Source organism: Ranitomeya variabilis, chromosome 5, assembly GCF_051348905.1.
Source record: "Ranitomeya variabilis isolate aRanVar5 chromosome 5, aRanVar5.hap1, whole genome shotgun sequence".
NCBI lineage: Eukaryota > Metazoa > Chordata > Amphibia > Anura > Dendrobatidae > Ranitomeya > Ranitomeya variabilis.
The window spans coordinates 153,981,785-153,994,689 of record NC_135236.1 but is presented as its reverse complement, the minus strand read 5'-3'; the positions used below and the strand labels follow the sequence as shown (position 1 = coordinate 153,994,689).

The window sequence follows — 12,905 nt, the reverse complement described above, 5'->3', positions numbered from 1 at the left end:
CCTGTGTCTATTGCTTCTTCTACGCCTTCGGAAGTTCCGGAGTATTTGTCTGATTATCAGGATGTCTTCAGTGAGTCTGAGTCCAGTGCACTGCCTCCTCATAGGGACTGTGACTGTGCGATAGATTTGATCCCAGGCAGTAAATTTCCTAAGGGAAGACTGTTTAATCTGTCGGTACCTGAACATACCGCTATGCGTTCATATATCAAGGAGTCTCTAGAGAAAGGACATATTCGTCCGTCTTCTTCCCCTCTTGGTGCGGGATTCTTTTTTGTGGCAAAAAAGGACGGATCTTTGAGACCTTGTATTGATTATCGGCTTTTAAATAAGATCACTGTCAAATTTCAGTATCCTTTACCGCTGTTGTCTGACTTGTTTGCCCGGATTAAAGGTGCCAAGTGGTTCACCAAGATAGATCTTCGTGGTGCGTACAACCTTGTGCGCATTAAGCAAGGTGATGAATGGAAAACCGCATTCAATACGCCCGAAGGTAATTTTGAGTACTTGGTGATGCCTTTTGGGCTCTCCAATGCGCCTTCAGTTTTTCAGTCCTTTATGCATGACATTTTCCGGAAGTATCTGGATAAATTTTTGATTGTTTATCTGGATGATATTTTGGTTTTTTCTGATAATTGGGATTCGCATGTGGAGCAGGTCAGGTTGGTCTTTAAAATTTTGCGTGAAAATTCTTTGTTTGTCAAGGGCTCAAAGTGTCTCTTTGGTGTACAGAAGGTTCCCTTTTTGGGGTTCATTTTTTCCCCTTCTGCTGTGGAGATGGACCCAGTCAAGGTCCGAGCTATTCTTGATTGGACTCAGCCCTCGTCAGTTAAGAGTCTACAGAAGTTCTTGGGTTTCGCTAACTTCTACCGTCGTTTTATCGCTAATTTTTCTAGCATTGTGAAACCTTTGACGGATATGACCAAGAAGGGCTCCGATGTAGCTAACTGGGCTCCTGCTGCCGTGGAGGCTTTCCAGGAGTTGAAACGCCGGTTTACTTCGGCGCCTGTTTTGTGCCAGCCCGATGTCTCACTTCCCTTTCAGGTTGAGGTGGATGCTTCAGAGATTGGAGCAGGGGCCGTTTTGTCGCAGAGAGGCCCTGGTTGCTCTGTTATGAAACCTTGTGCCTTTTTCTCTAGGAAGTTTTCGCCTGCCGAGCGAAATTATGATGTGGGCAATCGGGAGTTGTTGGCCATGAAATGGGCATTTGAGGAGTGGCGTCATTGGCTCGAGGGTGCTAAGCATCGTGTGGTGGTCTTGACTGATCACAAAAATCTGATGTATCTCGAGTCTGCTAAACGCCTTAATCCGAGACAGGCCCGCTGGTCATTGTTTTTCTCCCGCTTTGATTTTGTTGTCTCGTATTTACCAGGTTCAAAGAATGTGAAGGCCGATGCTCTTTCTAGGAGCTTTGTGCCTGATGCTCCTGGAGTCGCTGATCCTGTTGGTATTCTTAAAGATGGAGTTATCTTGTCAGCTATTTCTCCGGATCTGCGACGTGTGTTGCAGAGATTTCAGGCTGATAGGCCTGAGTCTTGTCCACCTGACAGACTGTTTGTCCCGGATAAGTGGACCAGCAGAGTCATTTCCGAGGTTCATTCCTCGGTGTTGGCAGGTCACCCGGGAATTTTTGGCACCAGAGATCTGGTGGCCAGGTCCTTTTGGTGGCCTTCCTTGTCAAGGGATGTGCGGTCATTTGTGCAGTCCTGTGGGACTTGTGCTCGAGCTAAGCCTTGCTGTTCTCGTGCCAGCGGTTTGCTCTTGCCCTTGCCTGTCCCGAAGAGACCTTGGACACATATCTCCATGGATTTCATTTCTGATCTTCCGCTATCCCAGGGCATGTCCGTTATCTGGGTGATATGTGATCGCTTCTCAAAGATGGTCCATTTGGTTCCTTTGCCTAAGCTGCCTTCCTCTTCCGATCTGGTTCCTGTGTTTTTCCAGAACGTGGTTCGTTTGCACGGCATCCCTGAGAATATTGTGTCAGACAGAGGATCCCAGTTCGTTTCCAGATTCTGGCGATCCTTTTGTAGTAGGATGGGCATTGATTTGTCGTTTTCGTCTGCTTTCCATCCTCAGACTAATGGACAGACGGAGCGAACCAATCAGACTTTGGAGGCTTATTTGAGGTGTTTTGTCTCTGCTGATCAGGACGATTGGGTGACATTCTTGCCGTTGGCTGAGTTTGCCCTTAATAATCGGGCTAGTTCCGCCACCTTGGTTTCGCCTTTTTTCTGCAACTCTGGTTTCCATCCTCGCTTTTCTTTGGGTCATGTGGAGCCTTCTGACTGTCCTGGGGTGGATTCTGTGGTGGATAGGTTGCAGCGGATCTGGAATCATGTGGTGGACAACTTGAAGTTGTCACAGGAGAGGGCTCAGCGCTTTGCCAACCGCCGCCGCGGTGTGGGTCCCCGACTACGCGTTGGGGATTTGGTATGGCTTTCTTCCCGCTTTGTTCCTATGAAGGTCTCCTCTCCCAAATTTAAACCTCGTTTTATTGGGCCTTACAAGATATTGGAAATCCTTAATCCTGTATCTTTTCGTCTGGATCTTCCTGTGTCGTTTGCTATTCACAATGTATTTCATAGGTCCTTGTTGCGGCGGTACATTGTGCCTATAGTTCCTTCTGCTGAGCCTCCTGCTCCGGTGTTGGTTGAGGGCGAGTTGGAGTACGTGGTGGAGAAGATCTTGGATTCTCGCCTCTCCAGGCGGAGGCTTCAGTACCTGGTCAAGTGGAAGGGCTATGGTCAGGAGGATAATTCCTGGGTGGTCGCCTCTGATGTTCATGCGGCCGATTTAGTTCGTGCCTTTCATGCCGCTCATCCTGATCGCCCTGGTGGTCGTGGTGAGGGTTCGGTGACCCCTCACTAAGGGGGGGGGTACTGTTGTGAATTTACTTTTTGCTCCCTCTAGTGGTTACTAGTTTTTTGACTCTGGTTTTTCTGTCATTCCTTTTATCCGCACCTGGGTCGTTAGTTAAGGGTGTTGCTATTTAAGCTCCCTGGACCTTCAGTTCAATGCCTGGCAACGTAGTTATCAGAGCTAGTCTGCTGTGCTCTTGTCTACTGATCCTGGTTCCAGTTATATCAGCTAAGTCCGCTTTTTGCTTTTTGCTATTTTTGTTTTGGTTTTGTATTTTTGTCCAGCTTGTTCCAAATATATATCCTGACCTTTGCTGGAAGCTCTAGGGGGCTGGTGTTCTCCCCCCGGACCGTTAGACGGTTCGGGGGTTCTTGAATTTCCAGTGTGGATTTTGATAGGGTTTTTGTTGACCATATAAGTTACCTTTCTTTATTCTGCTATCAGTAAGCGGGCCTCTCTGTGCTAAACCTGGTTCATTTCTGTGTTTGTCATTTCCTCTTACCTCACCGTTATTATTTGTGGGGGGCTTCTATCCAGCTTTGGGGTCCCCTTCTCTGGAGGCAAGAAAGGTCTTTTGTTTTCCTCTACTAGGGGTAGCTAGATTCTCCGGCTGGAGCGTGTCATCTAGAATCAACGTAGGAATGATCCCCGGCTACTTCTAGTGTTGGCGTTAGGAGTAGATATATGGTCAACCCAGCTACCACTGCCCTATGAGCTGGATTTTTGTATTCTGCAGACTTCCACGTTCCTCTGAGACCCTCGCCATTGGGGTCATAACACACGTGTGTGCTGGGAATCAGCTACATACTTCTTGATTGTGCGATGATCACGATGAAGTGTCTTGGCAATGTTGATTGTAGTCATGCCTTGACCTAAATACTCCACAATTTGTTGCTTCTCAGCAGCCGACACATCCTTTTTCTTTCCCATTTTGGCAAAAAATGTAGGCTGCTTAATAATGTGGAACAGCCGTCTTAAGTAGTCTTGCCTTTATTTGGACACACCTGCCAAACTAATTTGCACAGGTATCTGCAAATGCTTTCAGTGATATAAAGAGCCCTGACACACATCACCATCAATGAGTTTAAATAACAAACAAAAAAATTCTAACCTTATCACTCAGAAACTCTTTGTGCATATTAATTTGGAACACAGTGTGTATATATACATATATATATATATATATATATATATATATATATATATATATACTGTATATATAAAGATAACACAAGTAAACACAAAGTATATATTCAGTACAGTACTTGCTCACACTGAACTAAACTAAATATCCATTTTCACAATTATGTTCATACATGTTTTTAGAGAATAATGTCCAAAATCAATCTGTTTCATAACTGATGCAAACAGAAGCAGAGGAGCTATGTGGATTATGTTCCATTATGTGTCTGTTTTCACACCGGAAGTAAGAGCACAGCACGCAGCCATTCTACTTCTGTTCTAAAACCTAAAATTTTACGAAACCCACACAGACCCGATAATAAACGAGATCCCTCTGCTTTCTTGTATGAAAGGAGTTATGTAACAAATCTGTTTTGGACATGATTCTGTTCTCTGATCTTAAAAACGGAACCGACAAATACACTCCCTAACAGAAGTTATGGCGCTTATCCATGTTAAGTAAATAAAAGCTTATAACCTGACGTTAAATTCATCCATTGGTTGTATAAATTATTCTTTTGAAAGCTGAAACCCTCCGAAATGTGGTTTAGGTTAAGAAAATAAATTGGCATCAATGCAGAAATGTTGATCAGTTAATGGACACAGAATGGCCAGATTTTGGCAAGACAAAAGTTTTGTCGCCCACAGAAAGTAATGTGATATTCAAAGAAATAATTAACATAAAATACAAATATATGTTACATAACATTGATGAATGAAGTTTTGGTGCTATTAGAGTCATATTTAATATTTTGTGTGACTTCCATGAGCTTAAAGGACTGCATCCATGCGGTTCAACAATGATTCATACAATTTATTAATGAAGTCATCAGGAATAGCAAAGAATGCAGTCTTTCATGCCTCTCAGAGTTCATCTAGATTCTTTGATTTTGTCTTCCAAGCTTCCTTTCATCCTACCCCAAACATACTCAATGATGTTCATGTCTGTTAACTGGGCTGGCCAGTCCTTGAGCACCTTGATCTTTTTTGCCTGGAGGAACTTTGTTGTAGAGATGTATGAGATGGAGCACCATCCTGCTGCAGAATTTGACCCCTTTTATGATTTGGAATGTGAGAGGTAGCTAATACTTCTTGATATTTTAGACTATTGATATTGCCTTCCACCTTGCAAATGTTTTGCACCCCCCCATACTGAATGTAACCCCAGACCATGATCTTTCCACTACTAAATGTAACTGTTTTCTGGGTGTATTTTGGATCCAAACGGGCTCCAGTAGGTCTCCTGCAGTATTTGCGGTGGCTGTGGTGTAATTATACTGAAGACTCATCAGAGAAATCCACCTTCTGCCACTTTTCCAGCGTCCATCTGTTTAGCAGGCTGTGGGACTTTGCAAATGCTACACGGTTTTTTTATGTGCCTTTTGTTTAGTGCTGGCTTCTGGGCACTGATTCGACCATGGAGGCCATTTTAAGACAGAATCCTACAAACTGTTCTAGTTGACACAGGGACTTGAGGTAATCAGGCTTGTTGGAGCTCTGCTGCAGTGGAAGAGGGGCTTGCTTTGGATTTTCTAACCAACAAATGTTCCTCCTGAGCAGTTGTCTTGCGGGGACTGCCGAACCTGGGCTTGTCAAATACATCTCCAGTCTTTTCAAATCTTTTTTTAATTCTTTGTACTTGACGCTGAGACTCATTAAAGGTGCCAGCCACCTCTGCAGTGGATCTGTGTTGTGGATTCTGTTGGTGGGCTCCCTCTGGTGGTTACTGCTGGTACTGGGTGACTTTGGTGGGTTGCGGCCTTTGGTTTCCACCTGTCCATCAGAGGCTGGGTGTTTCCTATTTTACCTGGCCTGTCATTTCCCTTGCCGGCTATCAATGTGTTCAGATGTGCTCTGTTTGGTTCCTGCCTACCTGCTCCCAGATCTTTCAGGATAAGCTAAGTGCTGATTTTCAGTTGTTTGGTTTTTGGTCCAGCTTGCTTAGAATGTCTCTATGCTAGCTGGTTGCTCTAGTGGACTGAGGTTCTCCCCATGTGCCATGAGTTGGCACATGGGTTCTTGTAATCTCAGGATGGTTTTTTTGATTAGGGTTTTTTGCTGACCGCTCAGTCCCCTTTTGTATCATTCTGCTTTCTAGTTTTCAGCGGGCCTCTATTTGCTAAAGCTATATACATCATCTCTATGTGTGTGCCTTCCTCTCATTTCACCGTCAATACATGTGGGGGGCAACTATACCTTTGGGGTTAATTCCTCTGGAGGCAAGTGAGGTCTTGTTTTCTCTGCAGTACTAGTTAGCTCTTAGGCTGGTGCGTGGCGTCTAGAACCAACGTAGGAACGCTCCCTGGCTATCTCTAGTTGCGTTTGTCAGGCGTAGGGCAGCGGTCAGCCCAGGTTCCATCACCCTAGAGCTCGTCCGATATTTGTTATACTTTGCTTGTCCTGTGCTATCCCTAGCCATTGGGGATTCATGACAGTATAGCCGGCACACAAAGTGTTAATTGTTTGGGCTGAAGCAGGAGGAAAAGAAGTGTTCAAGGAAAATTTTTCTTTTTTTTCTTTTTTTTTTTTCCTTCAGAGTTTTGCTGCCTAGCCCTTAATTGCTGTCTAGCTGCTTCTTACCTCCTCTTAACCCTTGAATGGCTCTGATCTTAGCTGTTTATCATGAATGTCCAGAGTTTGGCTTCCAGCCTGAGTAATCTCGCGGCAAAGGTTCAAAACATACAGGATTTCGTTGTTCACACTCCCATGTCTGAACCTAGAATTCCTATTCCAGAGTTTTTTTCTGGAGATAGATCTACCTTCCTGAATTTCAGGAACAATTGTAAATTGTTTCTCTCTTTGAAATCTCACTCCTCTGGAGACCCTGTTCAACAGGTCAAGATTGTTATATCGTTCCTACGGGGCGACCCTCAGAATTGGGCATTTGCATTGGCACCAGGGGATCCTGCGTTGCTCAGTGTGGATGCGTTTTTTCTGGCATTGGGATTGCTCTATGAGGAACCTAACCTAGAGATTCAGGCTGAAAAGGCTTTATTAGCCCTCTCTCAGGGGCATGATGAAGCGGAAATATATTGTCAGAAATTTCGGAAATGGTCGGTGCTTACTCAGTGGAATGAGTGCGCCCTGGCTGCAAACTTCAGAAATGGTCTTTCTGAGGCCATTAAGGATATTATGGTGGGGTTCCCTGCGCCTACAGGTCTGAATGAGTCTATGGCTATGGCCATTCAGATTGATCGGCGTTTACGGGAGCGCAAACCCGTGCACCAGTTGGCGGTGTCTTCTGAACAGGCACCTGAGACTATGCAATGTGATAGAATTCAGTCCAGAAGTGAACGGCAAAATTATAGGCGGAAAAATGGTTTGTGTTTTTATTGTGGTGATTCAGCTCATGTTATATCAGCATGCTCTAAACGCACAAAAAGGGTTGATAAATCTTTTGCCATTGATACTCTGCAGTCTAAGTTCATTTTGTCTGTGACTCTGATTTTTTCACTGTCTTCCATTTCCGTCGATGCCTATGTGGATTCAGGCGCTGCCCTGAGTCTTATGGATTGGTCATTTGCTAAACGCTGCGGTTTTAGTCTAGAGCCTCTGGAAGTTCCTATTCCTCTGAAGGGAATTGATTCTACACCATTGGCTATGAATAAACCGCAGTATTGGACACAAGTGACCATGCGCATGACTCCCGTTCATCAGGAGGTGATTCGCTTCCTTGTACTGTATAATTTACATGATGTACTAGTGCTTGGTCTGCCATGGTTACAAACTCATAATCCTGTCCTGGACTGGAAAACAATGTCTGTGCTAAGCTGGGGATGTCACGGGGTTCATGATGATGCACCTCCGATTTCTATCGCTTCATCGACTCCTTCGGAGATCCCTGCGTTTTTGTCAGATTATAAGGATGTTTTTGAGGAGCCTAAGCTCAATTCGCTCCCTCCTCATAGAGAGTGTGACTGTGCTATAGAATTGATTCCTGGCAGTAAGTTCCCTAAGGGTCGTTTATTTAATCTGTCACTGCCAGAGCATACTGCTATGCGGAATTATATTAAGGAGTCCTTGGAAAAGGGACATATTCGTCCATCTTCGTCCCCTCTGGGAGCAGGTTTTTTTTTCGTGGCAAAAAAAGATGGTTCCCTGAGGCCTTGTATAGATTATCGCCTTCTGAATAAGATTACAGTCAAATACCAGTATCCATTGCCATTATTTACTGATTTGTTTGCTCGCATTAAGGGGGCTAGGTGGTTCACTAAAATAGATCTTCGTGGTGCGTATAATCTGGTGCGGATAAAACAGGGTGATGAGTGGAAAACCGCATTTAATACGCCTGAGGGCCATTTTGAGTATTTGGTAATGCCTTTTGGACTCTCCAATGCTCCGTCAGTCTTTCAGTCCTTTATGCACAATATTTTCCGTGAATATCTGGATAAGTTTATGATTGTGTATTTGGATGATATTTTGGTGTTTTCTGATGACTGGGAGTCTCATGTTCTACAGGTCAGGAAGGTGTTTCAGGTTTTGCGGGCCAATTCTCTGTTTGTGAAGGGCTCAAAGTGTCTCTTCGGAGTCCAGAAGATTTCTTTTTTGGGGTACATTTTTTCTCCTTCTACTATTGAGATGGATCCCGTTAAGGTTCAGGCTATTTGTGACTGGACACAACCTACATCTGTTAAGAGCCTTCAGAAGTTCTTGGGGTTTGCTAATTTTTATCGTCGGTTCATTGCTAATTTTTCCAGTATTGTTAAACCTTTGACTGATTTGACTAAAAAGGGTGCTGATGTTGCTGATTGGTCTCCTGCGGCCGTGGAGGCCTTTCGGGAACTTAAGCGCTGGTTTTCTTCTGCTCCTGTGTTGTGTCAACCAGATGTTTCACTTCCTTTTCAGGTGGAGGTTGATGCTTCCGAGATTGGAGCGGGGGCGGTTTTGTCACAGAGAAGTTCTAATGGCTCGGTGATGAAGCCATGTGCTTTCTTCTCTAGAAAATTCTCGCCCGCCGAGCGCAATTATGATGTGGGTAATCGGGAGCTTTTGGCCATGAAGTGGGCATTTGAGGAGTGGCGTCATTGGCTTGAGGGTGCTAAACATCGCGTGGTGGTCTTGACTGATCACAAGAATCTCATTTACCTTGAGTCTGCCAGGCGTTTGAATCCTAGACAGGCTCGTTGGTCATTATTTTTTTCTCGTTTCAATTTCGTGGTTTCATACCTGCCAGGTTCAAAGAATGTGAAGGCAGATGCTATTTCCAGTAGTTTTGTGCCTGACTCTCCTGGAGACACTGGGCCTGCTGGTATCCTTAGGGATGGGGTAATATTGTCCGCCGTATCCCCAGACTTGCGACGCGCATTGCAGGAGTTTCAGGTGGATAAACCGGATCGATGTCCACCAGAAAGACTGTTTGTTCCGGATGATTGGACCAGTAGAGTCATCTCCGAGGTCCATTCTTCTGTGTTGGCTGGTCATCCTGGAATATTTGGTACAAGAGATTTGGTGGCCAGGTCTTTTTGGTGGCCTTCCTTGTCTAGGGATGTGCGTACCTTTGTGCAGTCTTGTGAAGTGTGTGCTCGAGCTAAGCCTTGCTGTTCACGGGCTAGTGGGTTGTTGTTATCTTTGCCCATCCCGAAGAGGCCTTGGACGCACATTTCCATGGATTTTATTTCTGATCTCCCGGTTTCACAGAAAATGTCCGTTATCTGGGTTGTGTGTGACCGCTTTTCTAAGATGGTTCATTTGGTGCCCTTGCCTAAGTTACCCTCCTCCTCTGAGTTGGTTCCTTTGTTTTTTCAGAACGTGGTTCATTTGCATGGGATTCCGGAGAATATCGTTTCTGACAGGGGATCCCAGTTTGTGTCTAGATTTTGGCGGACGTTTTGTGCCAAGATGGGCATTGATTTGTCTTTCTCGTCTGCATTCCATCCTCAGATGAATGGCCAGACGGAGCGAACTAATCAGACCTTGGAAACTTATTTGAGGTGTTTTGTTTCTGCTGATCAGGATGACTGGGTTGCTTTTTTGCCACTGGCCGAATTTGCTCTTAATAATCGGGCTAGTTCTGCCACGTTGGTCTCTCCTTTTTTTTGTAATTCGGGGTTTCATCCTCGTTTTTCCTCTGGTCAGGGGGAATCTTCGGATTGTCCTGGAGTGGACGTGGTGGTGGACAGGCTACATCAGATTTGGAATCAGGTGGTGGACAATTTGAAGTTATCTCAGGAGAAGACTCAGCAGTTTGCTAATCGCCGTCGCCGCGTGGGTCCCCGACTTCTTGTTGGGGACTTGGTGTGGTTGTCTTCTCGTTTTGTCCCTATGAAGGTCTCTTCTCCTAAGTTCAAGCCTCGGTTCATTGGTCCTTATAGGATCTCGGAGATTCTTAACCCTGTATCTTTTCGTTTGGATCTCCCAGCATCGTTTGCTATTCATAATGTGTTCCATCGGTCGTTGTTGCGGAGGTATGAGGTACCCGTTGTTCCTTCGGTCGAGCCTCCTGCTCCGGTGCTGGTGGAGGGAGAATTGGAGTATGTTGTTGAAAAGATCTTGGATTCTCGTGTTTCCAGACGCAAACTCCAGTATTTGGTTAAGTGGAAGGGTTATGGTCAGGAGGATAATTCCTGGGTGGTCGCCTCCGATGTTCACGCGACTGATTTGGTCCGCGCCTTCCATAGAGCTCACCCTGATCGCCCTGGGGGTTCTCGTGAGGGTTCGGTGACCCCTCCTCAAGGGGGGGGTACTGTTGTGGATTCTGTTGGTGGGCTCCCTCTGGTGGTTACTGCTGGTACTGGGTGACTTTGGTGGGTTGCGGCCTTTGGTTTCCACCTGTCCATCAGAGGCTGGGTGTTTCCTATTTTACCTGGCCTTTCTGTCATTTCCCTTGCCGGCTATCAATGTGTTCAGATGTGCTCTGTTTGGTTCCTGCCTACCTGCTCCCAGATCTTTCAGGATAAGCTAAGTGCTGATTTTCAGTTGTTTGGTTTTTGGTCCAGCTTGCTTAGAATGTCTCTATGCTAGCTGGTTGCTCTAGTGGACTGAGGTTCTCCCCATGTGCCATGAGTTGGCACATGGGTTCTTGTAATCTCAGGATGGTTTTTTTGATTAGGGTTTTTTGCTGACCGCTCAGTCCCCTTTTGTATCATTCTGCTTTCTAGTTTTCAGCGGGCCTCTATTTGCTAAAGCTATATACATCATCTCTATGTGTGTGCCTTCCTCTCATTTCACCGTCAATACATGTGGGGGGCAACTATACCTTTGGGGTTAATTCCTCTGGAGGCAAGTGAGGTCTTGTTTTCTCTGCAGTACTAGTTAGCTCTTAGGCTGGTGCGTGGCATCTAGAACCAACGTAGGAACGCTCCCTGGCTATCTCTAGTTGCGTTTGTCAGGCGTAGGGCAGCGGTCAGCCCAGGTTCCATCACCCTAGAGCTCGTCCGATATTTGTTATACTTTGCTTGTCCTGTGCTATCCCTAGCCATTGGGGATTCATGACAGATCTGGTCTTCAACCTCTTGATAATCCAGGCTTTGGTCGCAGGGTGGATTTTTGGCATGTTGTCAGAGCTCAATTGCAGTTCAAGTGAAGGTCTGGGGTGCTGGATTTCTTTTTATACACACATACTAATTAACCAATCATTTACTGAGCACAGGTGAGGATGTAAGCTAGGATTGGGTGCATTATATGACCAGACGACAAAACATTGTCTTGCCAAAATCTGACTATTCTGTGTCCATTAACTGATCAATATTTCTGCATTGATGCTAATTTATTTTCTTAAACTAAACCACATTTTGGAGGGTTTCAGCTTCCAAAAGAATAATTGATACAACCAATGGATGAATTTAACGTCAGGTTATAAGCTTTTTTTACATAACATGGATAATCGACATTACTTCTGTCAGGGAGTGTAAAGTTAGTGAACTAAAGTGATACAGGAAAGATGTATATCTTGGTACCGTGTTAGCCAGTGGATAGAAAAATATTTAAAATTGAGAGTCCTCAGTGGTTGATACCTTTTAATGGCTAACTGAAAAGATGGTAACAAACTGCAAGCTTTCGAGACTACTCAGGTCTTTTAATCAGGCTTAGACTAATACAAATTTGTATTAGTCTAAGCCTGATGAAGAGACCTGAGTAGACTCGAAAGCTTGCAGTTTGTTACCATCTTTTCAGTTAGCCATTAAAAGGTAACAACCACTGAGGACTCTCAATTCTGAACTAAAGTGTGAACTTACAGAAGAACTTAGCTTAGCGGTAAAATTGGGAATTGTGTGCAAAACTGTTTTTGGAAATTTCTTAGGCTACATTCAGACATGGTGGAATTATGATGGTTTTGCAGGCAGATCCTGCACAATACAGTACAACGTGTGACATCAAAACATGTTGCGAGAATGTGCAGCTGTTGTAATACATAGTGTGAAATCCATAGTAAATCTGCACACAATCCCTGGCAAAGTGTCTGTGGAGAGAGAAAGTGACCTGCGCCTAATTCGAGAATGGGGGTCCTCTCTTCCGATTGGTGTCGTGCCCGCAGTGACACAAGACATGCCATGCTGCTATGAGAGTTCTGAATACAACCCTGCAAGTACGATAATCTGTAACCTGTACTGAAATGTCAGTGAATGGAGAGAGTCTGCTCATGCATTGCCACTTCTATTGTCACTGTGTTGAGTAACCATCTGGAGATGGATGTCTGGGGAACACTGCTCTATCTAATAGATATTGATGAAATTTAAGGGCTTAAGCAACCTTTAAATAAGCCATAGGAACCTATTAGAGTCAGGCAAATTTATTTGAGAGGAATTTATTTGTATTTAATTGTTAAAAAACCCATATCCTCCAGAATGTCTATTTTTTTGTAATTTGCTGCTCATAAATTCGGAAAGATGGTAGCTGTCCACAATTTGCTAAACCATAGAAGGCTA

General features: G+C 44.7%; 1 protein-coding gene across 2 annotated transcripts in view; it reads left to right on the top strand.

The window, feature by feature from the left end:
- Positions 1-12,905, top strand: part of SV2B (synaptic vesicle glycoprotein 2B) — a 263,857-nt gene that overhangs the window by 244,464 nt on the left and 6,488 nt on the right. The gene's annotated exons all lie outside the window — the stretch shown is intronic.